Raw genomic sequence first — 22,840 nt, 5'->3', positions numbered from 1 at the left:
TCTCCCGCACAGAGCAGCCAATTAACAGATGTATGATGTATTATTCTAGAGATTGGCGGCCCATGAAGATGTGTAATGAACGCCAGGGTTCATTAGCATAGCAGTATTAAGACTAAATGTTGAAATGAGAACATGGCGGGCGTGACTCACTGCAGCGCTGTTGGAACACCTTAAACTGGGTTTTACATCCACAGTTCTCCTTTTTTTTGTATTTTAGATTGATTGATTGATTGATTGAATACTTAATTAGTTGGAAATGAAAACAGCACGTGGTATGGTAAGACATTCAAGATTTCGATTGATTGGATACCTAATTAACAATTTGCAAATAGCACAGAACGTGGTACGATTATACAATGATGCTAAAAGGATAACACAAAAAGCCCTAAGGGAGTGTTTCCATTGTGGTCCTGTGTATTCAATTCATCAACATAAGGTCAGTGGTTCTCAAACTTCTTCTTGTCAAGGACCCCCGAATTGATATGGATTTGTTTCACGGACCTCCATCTGAAAATGTTTGGTGCCAGGGAAGATTTGCGTAAAAAAAATGCTAAATTATTCAAAATATTCCAATATAAAAAAATACTCAGAAAAATAGCAGATGTTCAAGCTCGCAGCACCGCACGGCATGAAGTGATGCACTGTGAGCTTTTATATCTGCTATTTTTGAATAGCCAACGTATTAAAAAAAAGTGTTTAAATTACTACTTTGACGCTGTGATGCTGTATTAACACATTTTGGGGACCCCTTGGAACTTTAGATCTACTCGTTTCTGTGTTACTGGATACAAAAAAACACAATTATTTTATTAAATTGATTAGTTCGGTTAACTGTTACACACCTGAAAGAAATGTAACAGTAAGGGAGAAAGCTATAGGTTTAGAGGAAGAGTTAAGCCCCTATTCCACTACGAGGGTGGAACCAGAACATTCCAGAAACCAGAACTCTGTGAAGTTCTGGGTTCTGGAATGTTCTGGCTCCACCCTCGTAGTGGAAAAGGGGCTTATGATTCATTATACAACAGCTAGTTCCAACCACGCATCGCGATAGGCATTCAACCAATAACCAAGTTCAAAAGTAAATAAGTGGTGGAAGAAGTAGTCCATTGGAACACAGGTTCTTTTTTTCCTTAAAAAGTAACCGCTTTGGACACAGAGTACGAGGTTTCCTCCTTAACTCATTTGGCCGGTTTGTTAACGGCATACAACGGGATACTTAAAGTAATACTAGGTAACGTTTTCAACAAAACTAAAGTTAAATTGTATATCTTTTGTGAGTGGCAAAAGTTTCACAACACCCACTCCATGAATTACACCCCCGGAAGCCTTTTATTTATATATTTTGTATTGAACGCTGTCGGGGGGGACTTTCCCGGGGAAATGACGTCATCTGGCCAGAAAACGGAACTACCGCGACGGTTTCCTGTTTGGCCAGGAACTACCGCGCTAACAACAAAAAGGAACCTCACGCTGATTTTAAGAGAATGTAGGATTGGAAGATCGAAAAAGAACAGAAAAAGAAAGCACAGCTCATGGTAACTAATGCTCCACTGGCTAAGAGAAACGATCCGCAGATAGCATAAAACAATTAAAAGATCGCTTTTTGAAACGCTTCCGGCTTCCGGTGAAAACAAATGGAATTCTGGGTAATCGAGGACTACGGAAATTGTATGCAGTGACGGTAGTGACCAGCAGAGGTTGCTAAAAAATCGTTATTTGTGAATCTGCATTGTACAACTTTAACGAGGAAAATATGAAACCTGTATGAACTACGAAACTTTTACGTCCGTATGCCAAGCAGCCACGAGAGTCATCAGGATGAGCTAATGAGAGAAACGAGGCACGGTAAACACCCACATATTGCTGTCGTGGCGTATCATTCCTAAGCGTCGAGTGCGTGCTCCGTGTCATCAGCGTCTCTCGCTAGCCCAGCCAGCCATGCAGCAAACTGAACCGAAGCCTAATGTATAAGTTGTCGTACGACGGTGTGGCACGGGCCCGGAAAATAGCGGATCTATAAGTCGCTTCCGCAACGCGCCGCACGCTTATAGATCTGCTATTTTCCGGCAAACACAAACGAAGCATATAAATTAGGCGTGAAAAGGCATCATTATATAGGCTGGGGAGGGGAGCGAGCCCCGCTCCCACAGTAATCAGCAGGCATCCAGTGTGGCTGCGATCGCTAATGGGCTTTTTCAGGTGCTTGATTTACACCTCTCCCTCCTACCTACGGCGAGGCGCTAGCTGGCCTAATGTTAGGCTTCAACCTGTCTCCCGGGGAATGCATTAACCCATTAAGACCTGATGCCGATTATTTTTTTCCCCCCTAAATCCTAACGCTTAAAAATATATACATATATTCAAAGATTTGCACACATTTTCACCATTTTTCAAAAATAGCAGATCTACAAGCTCATAGCGCGGCACTCGGTGCCGCGCTATGAGCTTGTAGATCTGCTATTTTTTAATAGCCAAAGGAATCGTAAAATGACACACAGATGCGTTCCCCGTCTGAATGGGTTAAGGGCTGTCAAACAGAAGCGCCAATGCCCATAACTAAAGCTAATTAGAAAAGCCATTTATTGTTTGTGTGTGTGTGTGTGTGTGTCCGTGTGGGTGTGAGTGTGCGTGCGAGCGAGTGTATGCAAGCGTATTTATGTCGGCTACACTACGGGGGTATGTTTGTGCATCATGTGTCTGTGTGTTTTAAAATGCGTGTCTTTGATTATAATGTAAAGGAGCGCTTATCGAACAACAAAGCGCTTTACACGAAGTGAAAATCAAAAAGAACACAGCGGAAACACGGAGCAGCGTGAAACAGAGAAGAGACTCAAAAATAAATCGGCAATAAATCTAAATCTAAATTATGAAAAGGCATTTTCAACAGAAGCCAGCAATAACTACAAGATTAACAACAGCGACCGAACGCACCCTTGTTTGAACAAAAAGATGATTTACTGTGCGAGAGAGTTAGAGAGGGAGAGAGAGAGAGAGGGAGACAGAGAGACAGAGAGAGATTGAGAAATAGAGAGAGACGGAGAGGGAGAGAGCACTTGCATGTTTATGGCTGTAAAGCTTGCGGAGAGGACGGTGACACATCTTATTGATGTTGTTATGATGGGGTAGACGGGACCGCGATCGCTTTGACCCCTCATTCATTTCCTTCTCCTCCTCCTCCTCCTGCTCCCCCCCCCCAGAGCAGCCATGGTGGTCACACCAGGTCACACGGAGCAGTCAGCGAGCGGCGTCCGCGGGGCCCGCCACGCTGAAACGTAACAAGCGGTGCAACTCACACCGCGGTCAAGGGTAACGCGAACCCCACGCACTCACCCACAACCTCTCTCATCTGGAATGACTATGCATAAAGACGGCGAGCGCTAAAAAAAAACCTCTGATATTGACACGGTTGTGGCATAACTTTCCTGCCATGACCGCTGCCTCCTTCTGACCATCAATCACCGGGCGCTGGGCCATCCATCAAACGGCGCCCGCCGGTCCGACCCCTCCCCCGTGACACTCCAGCGTTTTTCCAATTTAAAAATCTGATATTGATGGAGCACTGTGGGCCTCCTCGCCGCCGCCGCCGCTGCTGCTGCTGCTGCTTCTTTGAGGCTTTGCTGCGCTGAGGCCTTGCATCCACTCACCCCCCCCCTCCCCCCCACTCCCTGTGGTCATAACTAAAAAAGAAAGAAAAAATATTTTCACATGCAATTTTTTTTGTTGTTGTTGTTGTTGAGTAATTACTGCAGGGGTTAAAAAGCCACTCAATTGCCTTAACCCATTCAATCCGGGAACTCATCTGTGTCATTTTACGATTTCTTTTGGCTATTCAAAAATAGCAGATCTACAAGCTTGTAGATCTGCTATATTTTTGAAAATAATCGTGAAAATGTGTGCACATCTTGAATATATATATATATATATATATATATATATATATATATATATATATATATATTATTATTATTATTATATATTGTTTTTTTGAAGCTAACGTTTGTAGAATATTTTGTTCCAAAGATTTGAGTTACAAATGTTCGCTTAAAAAAAAATACGATTTTGCACACATTTTCAAGATTGCGGCACTCGGTGCTGCGCTATGAGCTTGTAGATCTGCTATTTTTGAATAGCCAAAGAAACGCGTCCATTTGGTTACGTTTTTTACACTGTCAGAGTTAATCTAAATTTATCTACTGAGGTATTTTTTTTACTGTGTGGTCAAACTCCCAGGGGGGGGGTGCATGATCACGGTGCTGTTAGTTATACGACAAGGGTTATTTTCACCGCCGTCATCAAACGAAACGGCCGTGCTCCATTTCATTCCGCGGACTGCTCTCTCTCTCTCTCTCTCTCTCTCGCTCTCTCGCCTTCCGTTTCGGCCGTGATCACACAATCTGTCTGAGACGTTAGCGGTTCCGCTCCCAGTAACACAGGCTGCAGGGCAGCGCTAGCGCTGCTAAGCATTCATCATTAGCGATCCCTGTAATGAATAGAGTCAGCGGCGGAGGGCTGCGTGACTCGCATCAAAGTTTCCAGTTGCGCTTTTTTTTCCATCGAGAAACGAAGTGGAGGAGCGGGAGCGACGGGCTCCTTCAGACCTTATCGTCTTAAGGAGGCGAGGCAGGAGGTCATCTGAACCGAGGTCGTGGACGTAGAATAGATGACCCGATTGCAAAGCGTTTCGGCCGTATACAGCCTTCCCTAAAGCGCGACTGACAGAGTGCTAATAACCGCCGCCCCACCTTTTAACCTGCAGTTAATAGCTGTATACTGATTATGTTTTGTTTTTTGTTGACTGCCAATTTTCAGCCACGCCGGAGCTCCCCGGAATTATTTTCTTCCAGTAATCCAGAGCAATTAGAAGGACAGCTTGGCGCGCGCGCTTTCATCAACACAGTGCTGTTGCTGTTGTTGTTGAGTTGTTGTTGTTGTTATCATGCTGTCTGGTCTGGTCTGATGAAATCCTCTTGATTAAGGGCCGTACATCAACCAAGCACTAACTGGAACTATCAGCTAGTCATTTCCCCCAAAAGAAAATGCGGTAGGAGAGAGTCTACTTTGAGTCTCCTACCAGAGACATTAGCATCTTTCCGCCGGTAATCAAATTATTGGCTTAGGAATGCGACAAAAACAAAAAAAAACTCCATGAATTCAATGTTTCTTTTTTTGGGGTGAACTATGCCTTTAGTTTAAAGCCTTTTTATTCACAAGGTGCAAGCAAAAGGTATGCAATAACGTTTCCATGTCAAAACATCTTCATCAGGTCATGACGTGATGAAGATGTATCAAAACGTTGTAAGGCTTTACATGTCTGAGTTGGCTCCATCCAGCGCCTTCTTCCTTCAGTACTGTTACTTACTTGGTAGTGTATATTTTGATGCCAATACCTTTGTACTTTTACTATATTTTGAACACAGGCCTTTTATTTGTAACTATTTTTTTTTATTATTGTGGTATTGCTACTTTTAAATCAGAGTACTTCTTCCTCCACTGAATGCGAGCCAGTGACTTCATTGAAAGTGTCTGTTTGATGTGGGGACTCTGTGTGGTGACACAATTACAGACGGCGTGGGCGTATAAACCCGCTGGGAACAGGGATGTGGGATGGATTGGTCCATTTAACCCTTTAAGACCGGGAACGCATCCGTGTCATTTTAAGATGTCTTTGGGCTATTCAAGAATAGCAGATATACAAGCTCATAGCGCGGCACCGAGTGCCGCGCTATGAGCTTGTAGATCTGCTATTTTTGGAAAAATCATGAAAATGTGTGCAAATCTTTGAATATATATATTTTTAAAGACATTTGTGACTCAAATATTTGCTTCTGGGGATTCCACAAATGTCTTCTAAATCCTAACTCTTCATGTCAAGAACCCCCAAAATTATATATATTTGGCCGTAGACCCCCATTTCAAAATATATTGTCCCAGGGACCCCCAGAAGCAAAGATTTGAGTTACAAATGTTCGCTTTAAAAAAATATATATATATTCAAAGATTTGCACACATTTTCACGATTTTTCAAAAAATTGCAGATATACAAGCTCATAGCGCGGCACTCGTTGCCGCGCTATGAGCTTGTATATCTGCTATTTTTGAATAGGGCCAAAGTATAAAATAATGGTTAAAGTGGTTATATACACAGATGCGATCCCGGTTTCAGTGGGTTAAGAGAAAATCCACCACAGACGATCTGCCACTAATCCAGAAAGCAACGGATGATCACACACATCTCTACCATAAACCCTGCTCTATAAGTCAATACACACCACTCACTCTCACTGAGAGCGCTTTTTGAACGACATCTGTTATTAGAATGCTCTCAATGACTCAAAGGCTTCACTTGTCACGTTATCGTGCCAAGACTCTGCTACGAGTAATGTTCAGCATAATGTCACGAAATATAAACACAAGCAGGTAATGAAAGATACAAACACAACTAAATCACAATATTATGCAGGTACAGTAGTACGAGATATTCTGTCCTTATACGATGATATATTGTCATTAGTTATCTCTTAGGACGCTGGTGTGAGGGAGAGCACAATGACGAATCGCGACGCGTTGTGAGCTTGTAGATCTGCTATTTTCAAATAGCCGAGGTATAAAATAGGGCTAAAGTGGTTAATGTATGTTTTATAATGTAATAATTTATATCTGCAAAGGAACTAGTAACTAAAGTTTTCAAATAATAGTGGAGTAAAAGTACAATATTTGCCTCTGAGATGTATTGGAGTAGAAGTTAAAGTACTGAACATTGGAAATACTCAAGTAAAGTAAAAGTACCTCAAAATTGTACTTAAGTACAGCGCTTGAGTATAAATGTACTTAGTTACTTCACACCACTGGAGGGCGGTAATGGGTCTCAGTGAGGTTGGGACCCCAGGGGCTCTGAGAGATTGCACTCTTAAGCCTACGATGGTTAGTTCGAGGTAGCCCGATATTTCGTCCGTTATAGATTTGAGGGTGTAAGACTCAGGCCTCAATGCCTGGGATGACGATTGGTGGTCGGTGAGTATACTATACTATACGTTATGACGCTATAGGATTTACAGCCTACCCAACGGAGTTCTTCGTTTATGTCTCTGTGGAGAAGATATAACTTAGTGTAGCTATCCTTCCTAACCTCTTGGGGATATATACCTATTCCTTTGTGGTCTATCTGAGAGTATTATTCTATTCGTTTGGTAGCAGAGCAGTGTCTCTCTAGGGAAAGGCTGACTTATAACAAGAGGTGTGACATCCTGCTGTGACGTCACGCTGGCCTTGGGCCCACATTTAGGTGCTTTATGTTCGTGCTATACACGAATCCACACTGCAGGTGGCGCAACCGTTGCTGCGGTGTCAGTGTCCGTCTGTTGACGTTAGCAGAGCAGCCATAAATGAATGAATGGTTAAAGTGATATAATTATATATATAAATTTTTGGTTAAAAAGGTTAAAAAAGTATATTCTGATTGTAATCATCAGTGTTTGTTCAGTAACAGGGGTCTCCCTGTCTCTCCAGCTCTTTAATAAACAGAAAATACATTTTCAGGTAGGTGCCAATCAGGAGAGAGTACACATTTATCAGCTTTTTTATTATAGTAGGGGCGGCAGTGGCTCAGGGGTAGAGTGGCCGGGTAGAGTGAACTGGAAACCACAAGGTTCCCAGTTCGATCCCGGGCTGGGGCGCTCCCCCAGAGTTAGTGTCGAAGTGTCCTTGAACAAGACGTTGAACCCCTAATTGCTCCCGATGCCTTGCATGGTTTCCTCCGCCATCGGTGTATGAATGTGTGTGTGAATGGGTGAATGGCACAATCATGTAAAGCGCTTTGGATAAAAGCACTATATAAATGCACCATTTACCATTTATAGCGTTCCAGTTCCAATTGTGTCTGCTCATTTCTTTGTGTCATCACTTACAATCTCACTTGTTTAATCTGTATCCTGACTTATTTCTCTATCATGATTAGATACAACTGGTATCCCGACCCGAAAATGCATTTTCTGTTTAATAAAGTGCCATGGAGACTCCTGTTACTGAACAAACACTTAGCAATGACTACTATCAGAATATATTTTAACCAAATAAAATCACTTACCCCACCTTTAATCTCACCTGTATTCCTTATGTTCCAAAGATGGGATGTTAGCAAGCAGGATATTTGTTTATGCTTCATTGTCTAAGTCTTACACAAAGACCATTTACCTCCAAGGCAATTCAATGAAGCCGTTGCCTTGTTGGCCAAAATTAAACCTTTTGAAAACGGAATAATACAATATGCATTTAATATTTTCATGTTAAATGAATTATTGTTAAACCTGCAAAAGTTGCTGATGTAAGAATGGGTTTTCTCTTTGCCTGCACTTTTTTCTTTTTTTTAAATAACTGCACACAAAAGACACTAATGTGGAACCTGACATTGTTCCCTTACAATTCTTTCTAATGTATAATGTGTGCATAATGTGGATGTGTTCAGCCTGCCAAATCACTGAGAACAAATAATGAATGATGGTCCCCGTCTGTGTGGACACTTTTGCAGAAACGAGCCTGCCGTGTACACATACGTGCGCACACGCACGCACACACACACACACACACACACACACACACACACACACACACACACACACACACACACACACACACACACACACACACACACACACACACACACACACACACACACACACACACACACACACACACACACTTGAATTACTACACCTGTGAGGACCTCAACATTTTAGGACATTTTTTTTAATGAATTGCATTTGTACCATTTTTTAACCATTTTAACCTCAAACCTAAACGGAAATAGTGGCACCGGCACACAACTACAACAAATCAGGCATAACGAACCCTATCAAGCCCTAACCCCTAAACATAACACTAAATATCTAATCCTAATATTAACCCCAACCTGAATCATTTCTTAATAGGCTCTATGCACAGCAGCCATATTGGAAAGAAATTGGGCCTCTTCCATACTTCCTTCACAGGTGTTACCAATGATACTAATGAAGGCTCTGTTCCATTCTGGTCAAACAGAGTCAGGGTGCTGATATTGTGCATGTTGGCTCACTGGAAACACTCTGCTACACCAATGGGTCCCAAAGTGTGGTCTAGGGACCCTCATGGTTCCTTGAGGGGGTCCCAAATGGCCCCTAGCGGGTGTGTAACTCTAAGAGTGTTAAAATGGAACCAAATGGAGCCGTAAGGGTCCATTTTTTAAACCATGCATAAAACCACCATTTCTCTTGTGAGGACCAGATACATTGTCCTCATGGTGTCTATTTCTGAAATCATACTTGTGAGGACATTTGGCGCGTGCGTGTACTTGTATTGTGTGTGCTGTAAGACACGCGAGCGCACATGCGCACACACACACACACACACACACACACACACACACACACACACACACACACACACACACACACACACACACACACACACACACAGTGTTGCTTGTATCCCCTCACCCCTGGCAGGCAGGCAGTCAGGCAAGCAGCAGAAGATGAGAGACAGAGCGCCACCATGCAGACGTGAGTCACACAGAGCCGTAATGAATGGCAGGGGAGGAGGAGGAGATGGAGGAAACGGAGGAGAATGAGAAATAAGCAGGGAGGGGGGGGCAGGGAGGGGGAGAGGGGAATAGTGGGGGGGGCTGACAATAGGGTCAGGCTTCTTTCAATAGTGTCGCTGACGGTCAGAAACCTTGTATGTCCATTTTTTTTAAATACATTTTTATCCCATCATTTTTGTAACCCATTTTTTTTTAACACAGTGCCAATTGCCTCAGCTGTAATCCTGGGCGCTACTCTCCCTCTGCCAGCCTGGGGAGAGCCCTTATATTTCAACTTTTAATGTTAATGTGTGAACCATGTTATGGTTGACCCCGAGTCCCTCAGGACTTTATACTATAGAGTATTTTATTTTTAATTTTTGCTCTACATTAGATATACTCGCTGAAAATAGCCGATCTACAAGCTCTCAACGCGTCACGCGTTGAGAGCTTGTAGATCTGCTATTTTCTGGCTGCTGGGGTTTTAGTGGGGCTTTGTACAATGTTGAACCAGTGAAAGGTATTGCCATGGAGCTTAATTGTGACTAAATAATAACTACGTAAATGTGATCCACTGGAACATACATGGTTTCCACCCCATACAGTGACGGTTTGACAGCTCTAAGCCGGTGATTGTAGGGCTCGCTGGCTGGCATTTGATTTGAGGCTATATGGGGGGCTGCAGCTGCACATGTGTGTGCTTTTCAACTGTCTGGGAGCCTTGTAGGAGATGACTGTGTCTCTCACTGCTGTGAGAGGAGAATATGACCGCATATCAACCCGGAAATAAAATACAATAAAATGAAACACTAGCTATTCACTGATGATGATCGGGATGTAACATTGTTGTCGTTATCGTGATATCGCAATGGTAAATTGTATTGGGGGTTAACCCATTCAATCCGGGCGTCATTTTAGATTTTATATATATATACGTTTTTTCAGAGAACCCTTAGGATTTAGAACAGTGGTTCTCAAAAATTACAGATGTATGAGCTTTGTGCCGCGCTGTGAGCTTGTAAATCTGCTATTTTTGAATTTTGAAAACTTTTTGAACAATTTTGAATTTACTAAAAGAAATACTCTCTTCTGAGGGGTCCCTGTCACAAAACATTTTCAGACGAGGGGTCCGCGGCCAAATACATATCATTTTGGGGGTCCTTGGCACGAAAAAGTTTGAGAACCACTGATTTAGAAGGCATTTGTAGAATCGGCCTCAGGTCTTTAATGGGTTAAATGTCTTGCTCAGGGACACCGTGACCTGGACGCATTGTCGGGGCCCGGGAATCGGACCCGGGACATCATGTTTCCCCCCCCCCCTCTCTACCCATTCAGCTATGGCGGCCCCCTACTGCCGTCTGCTCTAATGTTATACTTAAACGCTCACAGCTGACAACATTTATTCCCATCTGACAAGTATCTTACAAAGAAGCATGTGTAGCGAAAAGCGTTTTTGGTATCAGATTAATCTCCCAAGCTGTCTGCGTATAAACTCCCGAGGAGGACGGGCGGTCGGTCGCAGTGCAGACAAAAAAAAACAAAAACAACACATTTCACCCCCAGAAGCCACTATACACCACGTACGGCACACAAATCCAAACAAACAAAAGCCCCACAAGTCTCAATAGCCTGGATTTCCTCCAATATTTATGCTGCGTGGGATTGGTTGTTTGTCATCCTAGGCCGAGGTTCAGCCCGATTGAACTGGCAAGATGTGTGGCTTGAGGGATGTGCAGAAGAGTTAACCCGCTAAGACCAGGAACGCATCTGTGTCATTTGTAAGATTTTTTTGGCTCTTCAAAAAACAGCAGATCTACAAGCTCATAGTGCAGCACTCGGTGTCGCGCTATGAGCTTGTAGATTTGCAAAAAATGTTTTTAAATCAAGAACATTTGTGCAAATCTTTGAATATATATATGTATTTTTAAAGCAAACATTTGTAAATCAAATCTTTGCTTCTGGGGGATTCTACAAATGTCTTCTAAATCCTTTTTGAAAAAAAAAAAAACCTATGTTGCTATAATCGGTGGTGCTGAAACGTTTTCATGTCAAGGACCCCCCAAAATTATATGTATTTGACCGCGGACCCCGATCTCAAAATATGTTCCAGGGACCCCCAGAAGCAAATATTTGAGTTAAAAATGTCCGCTTTAGAAAAAAAATATATATTCAAAGATTTGCACACATTTTCACAATTATTCAAAAAATAGCAGATCTACAAGCTCATGAGCTTGTAGATCTGCTATTTTTGAATAGCCAAAGAAATAAATAAAAATTACACGGATATGCGTTACCGGTCTTAATGGGTTAAAAGGCTAAAGATCCAGATTTATTTCTGGAAGGAGTGCGGAGCGTGCCAGGGTGTTGCTCATGGCGTGGTGTGTGTTTTTTCTTTGTGTGTCTCGATGTCTAATAGGCTTGTTCTTGGCTGTCATCCTTTCTGAAAGGCTGACGAGGCCAATAGAGTAGACTTTATGTTCTGGCTTAACAGCAGGGGAAAGATACAGAGCTTATGGTAAAGTCCACTTTTTGAGTCGCAAATCAGAACTACAGCGGGGAAATATATGTGACACGTACTTGTAAGACTGTGTCCTTGTACGGCAACAAAACACATGTTTTATTTATTTTTTGTAATCGAAGTCACAATTTCGAGTAATACTGTACAATATCCATACAGTAGGCTATACACTGTATTTGATCTAGTTTCTGAAGTATTCATGTACTGTATGTACCACAGAGTAGCCCTGCCTGTAGCCTAGAAGACCACTTGGCCAGGGGGACGCCGGTGTGTTACAGCAGTAGCTCTTAAAGGAGCAGTTCACCCAAAAAATTACTTATTTTCTATCAATTACACACCCCATGAAGCATTGAATTCATGGACATTTTAAAAAAAAAATGTCGCATTCCTAAGCCAATAATTTGATTACCAGTATGTATCCGGTAGGAGACACTAAGTAGACTCTTTGTGTCTCCTACCGGAAATACACCTTGTCATCAAAATATTGGCTTTAATGCGACAAAAACCAAAAAAAATCCATGAATTCAAGGCTTCATTGGGTGTGTAATTGATAGAAAATAAGTACATTTTTGGGTGAACTACTCCTTTAACCTTTTTTTCTTGGAGCCCCCTCTTCTTACATCTGACAAAATCTGAGGTCCCCCACACATTAACCACTTAAGCCCTATACACTTCATTATACAACAAATAGTGAGAAAAGCAGATCTGCAAGCTCACAACGCATTGCATCGTGGGGGGAAAAAAAGTATTTATTTAGACTAATCTGGACATTATTATAATGGCATGCCCAAAATATGGATGGCAGGTCAAAAGTGGTTCCATTTTTAATAATGTTTTTACTGTGCTTCATAATGTTAATGTACATGTAGGATTTAGTTTTAGCAAGGTCTACGAAAACAACCCCAAAAGACTCGACTATAGGCCGCTGATCACACAAACAGGGGGTCCCCAGCAAAATGAGTTAATATAGCAAAATCTGTTCAATCACTTTGAATTTATATAGGCCTACATCGGCTAGAAAATAGCCAATTTACAAGCTCACAACGCGTTTGCATCGCAACGTGTTGATCTGCTATTGCAACAAATCTTGAGATTATTTGAAATATTTGGACTCTACAGAAGGAGAAAAAAATTGCCCAAAGCCACTTATAATAAGCAGACTTGGCAACACTAGCTGGGGGGGCAGGCGGATGTTTCTGTGTCAGGCCCACAACAGTAACAGAGGGCTCAAGCACGCCCCCTGGTGGTGCCCCAGGTGCACCGGCCCTCCACATCCACCCTCAGTCTATCCTCTCCCAACTATACAGCCAACGGTTGCTTCCTTCGTACGTTCGTCCTGTTGACTCTGTTTGCAGGGGAGGGAGTGTATTTAATATTAATGTTTATTCTTTTGATGAATTCATTTGAAGGTTCTCCCTATTGGCCTACTGAGAGTGAAGGTTCTCCCTATTGGCCTACTGAGAGTGAAGGTTCTCCCTATTGGCCTAAGTAAAAGTATTGGAAATTGGAAACACTCAAGTAAAGTACCAATACCTCAAAATTGTACTTAAAGGATCTACACCATGAATTTAAAAAAATAAATATATATTTCATATCATATTGTTTATGTTCCTCAAACGTTTTTCAAAAGGTTTGAGCCTAAATCAAGCCCCAACTAACCTCTCTCTGGCTTATAAAGCACTTTCACCTGCAATACCACATTGTCCTGTTTGGCACGGGGCGCTATTGAGCCAGTTTGTATGCACGTTATCTCCTGGTTCTGTGTGGAAAAAGTATAAAAATAAAATAAGAAAAAATAAATAAATACAATAAAATATAAGATGTTTTATTTTTTGGGGGGTTGGAACTGAAAAACGGGAGGGATTGTACCCTGACGTCACGTCACGTCAGGGTGCAAATCAGTTTGGCCTGTTTTGAGACCAATTTACAGAAAAGCCCAGATTTGCTGTGAAAGCCTGAGTGTTCAAACTGGGGTATTTTTGGGGATAGAAGAGAGATAGGGGAGACCAAAAATACACAAAAAAGAAGAGGTTAAAATTCATGGTGTAGTCCCTTTAAGTACTGTACTTAAGTAAATGTACTTGGTTACTTTCCACGCACGCACGCACGCGCACACACACACACACACACACAGCCCCGCCCCCCCCCCCCCCATAAGTCTCCGGCCTTTCAGCTAGCTGGCGGAGACACAAAAAAAATGGAATGGTTGTTGGCCTTACAGGGGAGGGGCATGGAATTGATGTTAGTCCACCGTTTCACAGTGATTGATGCCAGACACAGACAGAGCAGGCCCCTCGCTGGCTTTGCATGTCTGGCTGCATGTCTCCCCCCCGCTGCTCAGCCCCCCACCCCCCCACCCCCTCCTCCACCGCCCCACCAGCCTCTCTTCCTTTTGAGGTGTTGGCGCTCCGTGCCAGATGGCCCTGCTTGAGCACGAGCCAAAAGACCCCCCCGCCCCGCCCTTCCTTCCTCCTTCTTCCAGTCTGACGCTGCACTTGACAGACAGTGTCAGCAGCAGTGGTGTGAAGTGTAACCGTACAATTGCAATGTACTTTTTACTGGAGTTATTTCCATTTCTTCATACTTTATATATATATATATATAGCATTGGTTCTTAAAGTGGGGTCCGGGGACCCCCAGGGGTCCTTGGGGAGGTTCCGGGGGGGTCCCCGGCAAAATGAGTTGACAATCATTTTAACCACTTTACCCTTTTATACTTTGGCTATTCAAAAATAGCAGATCTACAAGCTCATAGCGCGTCACTTCGTGCCGCGCTATGAGCTTGTAGATCTGCTATTTTTCAAACATCTTCAACACAAGTTAAAGGACGACTTCACCCATTTTCGACCTATCTTCTTATAATAGGTCCTCACTAATGCTCATGATATAATGGTACAGTTTTTTTCTAATCAGTTTGTGTCTCAGAGGAGGGCTGTAGACAGTTCAGAAACCCGTCTACCAGTGACATCATCGATGGGGAATCCAAGTTAATAGAAACTGCAGGCTTTGTATTCCTGGAAAGTTGCGATGCAATAATAGATCCCATTGTTCTCGCCTTAATAAAAATCTGAATACATTTTTTTAAATCTTTTTGGGGGAAAAAATCCTGCCTAACGATGATGTCACTGGTAGACGGGTTTCTGGACTGTTCACAGCCCTCCTATGAGACACAGACCAAGTAGATTTTTTTAAAATAATTTTATCATGAGCATTAGTGAGGACCTATTATATGAAGATGGGTGAAGTCGTCCTTTAAAGTTTTTGAATACTTATTTTTGAAGCGAACATTTTTAACACAAAATCTTTGCTTCTGGGGGTCCCTGGCACAACATATTTCCGGATCCAACGCCATTTCTTTTTTTTTTTTTACGTCTCGTTTACTGCCTGTTTATTTCCTGTGGGAAAATGGCTTTATCTCCGTTCCTCTTGCTTTACGGCAAAAGCAAGCAACATTCACCTGGCCACAGCTATATGCAACGGATTACCGCGACCGGATATATATATATATATATATATATATATATATCCCGAGACTGTGCATGTAATGAGGCGATCTCCGTGATGACGGCGATACCGGATAATATTCCAGGATTTTTTTTTTAATCGCTCGTTTTCACTGGCAGTAGCGTCCCACTATTACACTATCACTCTGGCAGTTAAAGAGCTAGGGTAGGTACCCTCACAAAAACAACTCTATACTGCCTCCCCCTGGTCAGCCGGGGCTCCTGATGGAGGGGAAAGGAGCTGGTTGGAATAACGTGTTCTTTCCACGCGCTATACGTCCTACCGGGGGAAACTCCTCCCTGTCAGGTGATAAGAAGCGGCCTGCTAGCTCCTCATGCGTTGAAGGCAAAATGAGCTCAGTTCGGGGCTCTCCCCAGGCTGGCAGAGGGAGAGTAGTAGCGTCCAAAAAAAAGAGTTAGAAAATCGTGGGATGAAAATGTGTTTAAAAAAAAAAAACTTTGACTTTGCAAAGATTTCGAATAGAGGACTTTCACTTGTATAACAAAGTGTGTTTTACACTGTGGCATTGGCACTTTCACTCAAGTCCAAAATTGGAGTGCTTTTTCCGCCACTGACTGAGTGCTGACTCTGCCTGCCGTGTCTCCTCGGCTGGTGATGGGCTTCCTTCCTGTCGATATCCTGGGTTCAGCAGCGTGTGGAGAGCTCCATCATAGGCTCTCTAAAAAAAGAAATGTCCTCCAAAGTCTCACTTTGGCGCGTCTGAGCTCTTAAGTCACTTCCAGGGCTCCGTTCGTTGCTATCTCCAGGCCGATGCCGCTCAGGTAGTTTTTGGCGCTCCCAGCCATTTTCTCTCGGTGCAGGAATCCACACTGTCGTTTCCAGTTTTTCAACTTTGGAGGGGGGGGGGGGCTTCATAAATTGTTAATGGCCACATCACAACCGGCGGGGGAAACAACCCACCAGGCTGCATGCAAGCACCAGAGCTTCACCGTGAGGTTTCCATGGCAGCCCAGGTTCTTATCCTTGGTTCCCAGGCATGTAGCTGTGCCTCCTCCGTCCCTGAGCTAGCTGAAGCTGAACTTGGCTCGTAGAGTTGAGGAAATATATTTTGTACCGTTCAAGCTGTGCAAATTATTATTAACCCAGCAATTAGTACTCCCTCTCTGTAACTTTTTTAATGTTTTTTTTTTTTTTTTTGTTTTGGAGCAGGGAAAAACAAGTGGTGTACATGCTAGTAGTACTGTACATGAAACAGTCTTATTCGATAACCATGATTGTGAAGCCATGCTGGAATTATGCTGGAAGTAGCAAAGCTTATGTATAAGGCTCAGAATGGCAAAACATGATGGGCATAAAACATGATATATGGTACAGCACAGTGGCAGTTAACCACATGAACCCTAGCGAACATTAATTGGCAAGAATTGTAGATTCTAGCCAAGATTGTATCTCACAAACTGCTTGTAAATTGTCTATTTTTGCCTTGGGACTCCACTAAGTGTATTGTTGCTGTCGGGCAGAAAACACAAAGGCATCAAAAGTAGCAGATCCACGAGCTATTTTTGATTCCTGAAAAGTAACAGTTTTGGACATTATGACGGTTTCCACCCGACAGAGACACTATTAGGGTTAACCCATTAAGACCGGGAACGCAGCTGTGTGCCATTTGGCTATTCAAGCTCATAGTGCGGCACTCGGTGCCACGCTATGAGCTTGTAGATCTGCTATTTTTGAAAAATCGTGAACATTTGTGAAAAAAATATAATGCTAAATGCTATATCACTAGTGCTCCAACATTTCCATGTCAAGGACCACCTGCGGACCCCCCATCTCAAAAGATGTTGTTCCAGGGACCCCCCAGAAGCACAGATTGGAGTTAAAAAGCAGATCTACAAGCTCTATAGGGATATGAGCTTGTATATCTGCTGTTTTTGAATAGCCAAAGACATCTTAAAATGACACAGATGCGTTCCCTTCCCAGTCTTAATGGGTTAAGATGAAATGTTCTGGGTTTAAATCTGGCTCAGTGAACCAGTGTGTTGACGCGATGCCAGTCAGGTGAAAATGTCATTCCTCGACACTCTCCCATAACATTCATGTCCGTCTATCGCCACAGTACATTAGTTTTCAAAGTTGACTTTAATTCAATTAACTTGAAGTTACCATCAATCAACACATTTAATTGATATGGCGCCAAATCCTAACGGGTCATCTCGAGACACTTTTACATGTATGGCGCCGGGTCGAGAGTGACCATACTGCACACCGAGACCCGGCATGGCCCCGCGAGGAAGCGCTTGGCAACGGTGGCGTGAAAAATGGGAAGAAACCTCTAACAGAACCAGGCTCCGGGTGGGAGACCATCTGCCTCCACCAGTTAGAGAGAGAGAGAGAGAGAGAGAGAGAGAGAGAGAGAGAGAGAGAGAGAGAGATAGAGAGATTTTCCTAGTAATTATACTCACTTTTGTATTACAATACAAAAACTTTTGAGTGGCTATTCTAAGGACATGACTTGCTTCAATATCACATTTTTTTTCATTCATCTCTTCATAACAGGGTCCATTGGAACAGAAACGTTTCCGTATGAAAAGGGGTTTCATGGTCTAATGAAAGTGACATGACATTTTTGGAAAACCTCTGATTTAAGCATAAAGTAAAATAAAGTAAAAATGCCTTAACCCTTTAAGACCGGAAACGCATCCGTGTGTGTCATTTAAAGATTTATTTGGCTATTCAAAAATAGCAGATATACAAGCTTGTAGCGCGGCACTGAGTGCCGTGCTATGAGCTAGATATGCAAAGTAGATATGCAAAAGAAAATGTAATCTTGGAAAAATTTTGCAAATCTTTGAATATATATTTTTTTAGCGAACATTATTTTTTAAGCGAACATTTTTTACTCAAATCTTTGTTTCTGGGGGGTCCCTGGAACAACATATTTTGAGATGGGGGGTCCGCGACGAAATACATATCATTTTGGGGGTCCTTGACATGAAAAAGTTTGAGAATACCACTTATATTATAGCAACATAAAGTTTTTTCAAAAATCTGTTTTGTAGAATCCCCAGAAGCAAAGATTTGCACACATTTTCAAGATGTTTCAAAAATAGCAGATCTACAAGCTCATCTATGAGCTTGTAGATCTGCTATTTTTTAATAGCCAAAGTATTAAAATAATGGTTTAAGTGGTTACACAGATGCGTTCCCGGTCTAAAAGGGTTAAGGACTTAGGTCTTAAAACACCATCATCAAAGATCTAACAAAAGCTCAGCCATATCTGAGCCAGAGACAGATGATAGCAGACATTTCTCACAGTAATGGAAAAGGAACGACACAGAGAGAGGTCAGGAAAGGTCTTTCTCCTCGTCTAAAAGGGTTCGACGAGAGAAAGGAAGGAGAGCCTTCATTTGGGCTTTAACAGCACTCCGGCTGTGAATGAATCACAGGCATAAGGCAGAGCCTTATGCTTAATTTATACTCAGTGGTACGCTGAAGTACAGTGGTGTAAAGTAACTAAGTACATTTACTCAAGTACTGTACTTAAGTACAATTTTGAGACATTCTTACTTTACTGGAGCATTTCCAGTTTTTCAGTACTTTTACTTCTACTCCACTACATCTCAGAGGCAGATATTGTGCTTTTACTCCACTACAATTATTTGAGAACTTTAGTTACTAGTTACTTTTCAGATTTTGATTATTATTACAAAACATTAACCACTTCAACCCTATATACATTTAGGCCATTTGCAAATAGACGATCTACAAGCTCACAACGCTTCGCAATGCAACACATTGTGAGCTTATAGATCTGCTATTTTTAAGATTGTTATGCATTGAAAACTTGAAATTGGACATTCTGCATAATGAGTACTTTCTACTTTTGGACACTTTGATGTCAATACTTTTGTACTTTTACTCGAGGAAAGTAACTTTTACTTGTAACAGAGTATTTTTATATTGCAGTATTGATACTTTTACTCGAGTAAAATATGTAAGTACTTTTTCCACCACTGCGCTGAAGCATAACCAGGCTTCATGCCTAATTTATACCCAGAACTGATCTTCATAAGCGAACCACGCTTTGTGTGCGATGGAATATAAATTGAGCTTTTACTTCAGCAAATCAATCATCATTTCCAGCAGCGAAAGCAGTAACTACTGTACACCGCGTGTCCTTGTGTGTCCATGCAAATGAATAAGAATAAAGATGGCTACAACGTGTCAACCGTGTTGAAGGAGCACAACCTTACAAGACAACCTCAGAAATTCAGCACAAAAGACATAATAAAAAGGAGATGTGACGATGTTAGGCGCGCTCTATTAATCTTCAGGGAAACATCATAACCCTTTAAGACCGGAAAGGTCATTTTTAGATTTCTTTGGGCTATTCAAAAATAGCAGATATATAAGCTCATGTATAAGCTTATATATCTGCTATTTTCTTTTAATCGTGAAAATTCGTGAAAATCTTTGAATATATATATTTTTAGAGAAAACATTTGTAACTCAAATATTTGCTTCTGGGGTATTCTACAAATGTCTTCTGGATCCTAACAGTTTTTTGAAAAAAAACTAAAAATATATATTATATTCAAAGATTTGCACACATTTTCACAATTTTCTCAAATAAAATAGCAGATCTACAAGCTCATAGAGCGGCCCAAAGAAATCCCAAAGAAATCTTAAAATGACACAGATGCGTTCCCGGTCTTAATGGGATAAAACAGGGCTTGGGGGGGGGGGGGGGATTCAAAAAACACCATCAAAAGGAAGCGACAACAAGGGCAGTCACAGCTGAGAGGCACGGCGAAAAGAAAGAGGGTGACGTGATCAAAGCTCAAAGTGTGGCTGTTAATGGGTGGAAAACTTGTATGTCCAAAGGAAAATACGTAAATTTTCTGGAAACGGAAAAGAAGAGCCTGCCTTCCAATGGATCCAAATCCAATGTAGTTATTATTTACAGTAGTCACAAGCTATTAGGGCGGCAGTGGCTCAGGGGTCGAGCGGCCGGTGGAGCCGCCGGGTGGTTCCCAGTTCGATCCCGGGCTCCCCCAGAGTTAGTGTCGAAGTGTCTTTGAGCAAAGACGCTGAACCCCTAATTGCTCCTGATGTGCAGGTTGGTGCCTTAGATGGTTTCCTCCACCATCACTTTCACTTTAAAAAGTGAATCTACAAGCGCACGATGCGACGCATTGTGACACGTTGTGAGCTTGTACATCTGCTATTTTACTTATGTACAACGAAGTAGGCCATTAAAAGTTTAGAAAAAAAACATAAAACTTGAAATATGGAGGTACAAGGTTTCTGCCTGACAGCGTCGATGCGGAGGATCAGAAGAAACACATTCAGAATGAACAATGAGAACCGGAGGTCGGCAAAGGTCATGCAAGGTGAACGCAATAGTTACATAACGTGCACTGCAGGTAAGAGAGAGAGAGAGAGAGAGAGAGAGAGAGAGAGAGAGAGAGAGAGAGAGAGAGAGAGAGAGAGAGAGAGAGAGAGAGAGAGAGAGAGAGAGAGAGAGAGAGAGCAAGACGATGGAGAACGGGGGAGAAGGAAGGCATTTCAAAGGCTCGCCTCGGGGTGGGACAAATGTGATCCAACGCCTGGACTCACAGATCCTCCTTTTGAGCGTCTGTGGGGACAACCCCCGACCGCGCTCGCTCATAAGAAATGCACTGAATACAAATCCGCACCTCCTCTTTGCCCCCATGGGCCGCCTGCATGCCTCTCTCTCTCTCTCTCTCTCTCTCTCTCTTTCCCCCCTCCCCCCATCCTTGGCTTCGCCCCGCCGCTCACAGTACGATAAAGCAGCCTCCTCGCCCGCGGTGGAGCGCGCCTTTGTAACACGGCCGGATCGTACCGCCCCGGGGGCCACAGCGAGCATTAGCCACGGAACGAGGGTGCTGACAGGAAGTGGAATTTACAGTGTGTGTGTGTGTGACCCCCCTCCGTCCGCACGCACGCGCACGCACGCACGCACGCACGCACACACACACACACACACACACACACACACACACACACACACACACACACACACACACACACACACACACACACACACACACACACACACACACACACACACACACACACGAAATGTATTCTCCGCTGATCACTTAACGCCTCCGCGAAGATGAATATGGTATTGTGACTTAAATAAATACCTTTAGGGGGGGTTGAATGTATACATTAAGAGGTCCGCTCCCACTGTGTTGAGGGAAGACTCAACGCTATATGAAACGGAGAGGTGTTAAGAGGTGGCTAGAGGTGGCAGCGCCACATGCTGTAAATGTGTGGCGTTTACAGCATAGAGTTAAAAATAATAGAGAGGGCACCGGATATCGCCTCCCATCCACTTGCATTGAGTTGCTCACCCAGCGCATGGGCTCAATTGAACCCTTCTTCCGGGTTGGAAACGTATTGGAAAATGTGATGGGCGCGGCCTATTTGGGGCTCCAGTGACGTCACTGAAGCCCCATGGGCTCGTTCACATACATTGGCCACACCTGCAATACCTCAAATGGCCAGCATGTTCAATTGGCTTCAATGTGTAAACGCCACACACACACTGTAAACACAGGCAGCGCCACACACTGTAAATGTACTATATGAACTATAGAACAATGTTACTGAGACATTCAACTTCCGTTGATTAAACAGAATTAGAATGTCTGACCTTCAAGGTCCTGGATTGACAAATTGATCTTGGGAGTTTTCAGATACATATTTTAGTGTAGTGTTCAAGTTTAAAATGAGTAATGCACAGTCTGGCCGTCATCTTGAGTAAGATAAAGAACATGGCAGCCCAAGAGTGTCTCCCTGTAATTAAAATCAGGTGCGAGTGGAGAGACGCGAAATATGGGAAATCAAACAGGTGAATGAAATCAACATTAAGTTATATTCATAAGGGTCTATCTGTGTCATCAAGCAGTACGTTTGCGTTTACAGGAAGTAATTAAAAATCAACTTTCAGGTACTTTAGACATAAGAATACACAAACAAATATTTTGTGAAAATTTTTCACATTTTTCATTTCACCACACCAAGTTAACCACTGAGGATTGTACAGTGTGGGAAAACTACAAACCTCTACCACGGTTCAGCCAAAAGGCAATGGCGCCCTGGCAAAGGGAGATACGATGCTTCTGGGCATCAGGCAGGGCTACTGTGCAACACACACTACCCTGGGAAACCTAAAATCCTCAAATGAGCCCATCTGGAAACCGCGTGAGAGCCGGAAAGTCCCCCAGCGAGCGCCCTGCCGTGGCAAACCAACCAGGGTGTGTTGGAGTGATACA

The sequence above is a fragment of the Gymnoscopelus braueri genome, assembly GCF_963280865.1.
Source record: "Gymnoscopelus braueri genome assembly, chromosome: 18".
Lineage (NCBI taxonomy): Eukaryota > Metazoa > Chordata > Actinopteri > Myctophiformes > Myctophidae > Gymnoscopelus > Gymnoscopelus braueri.
This window is presented reverse-complemented; position numbering follows the sequence as displayed.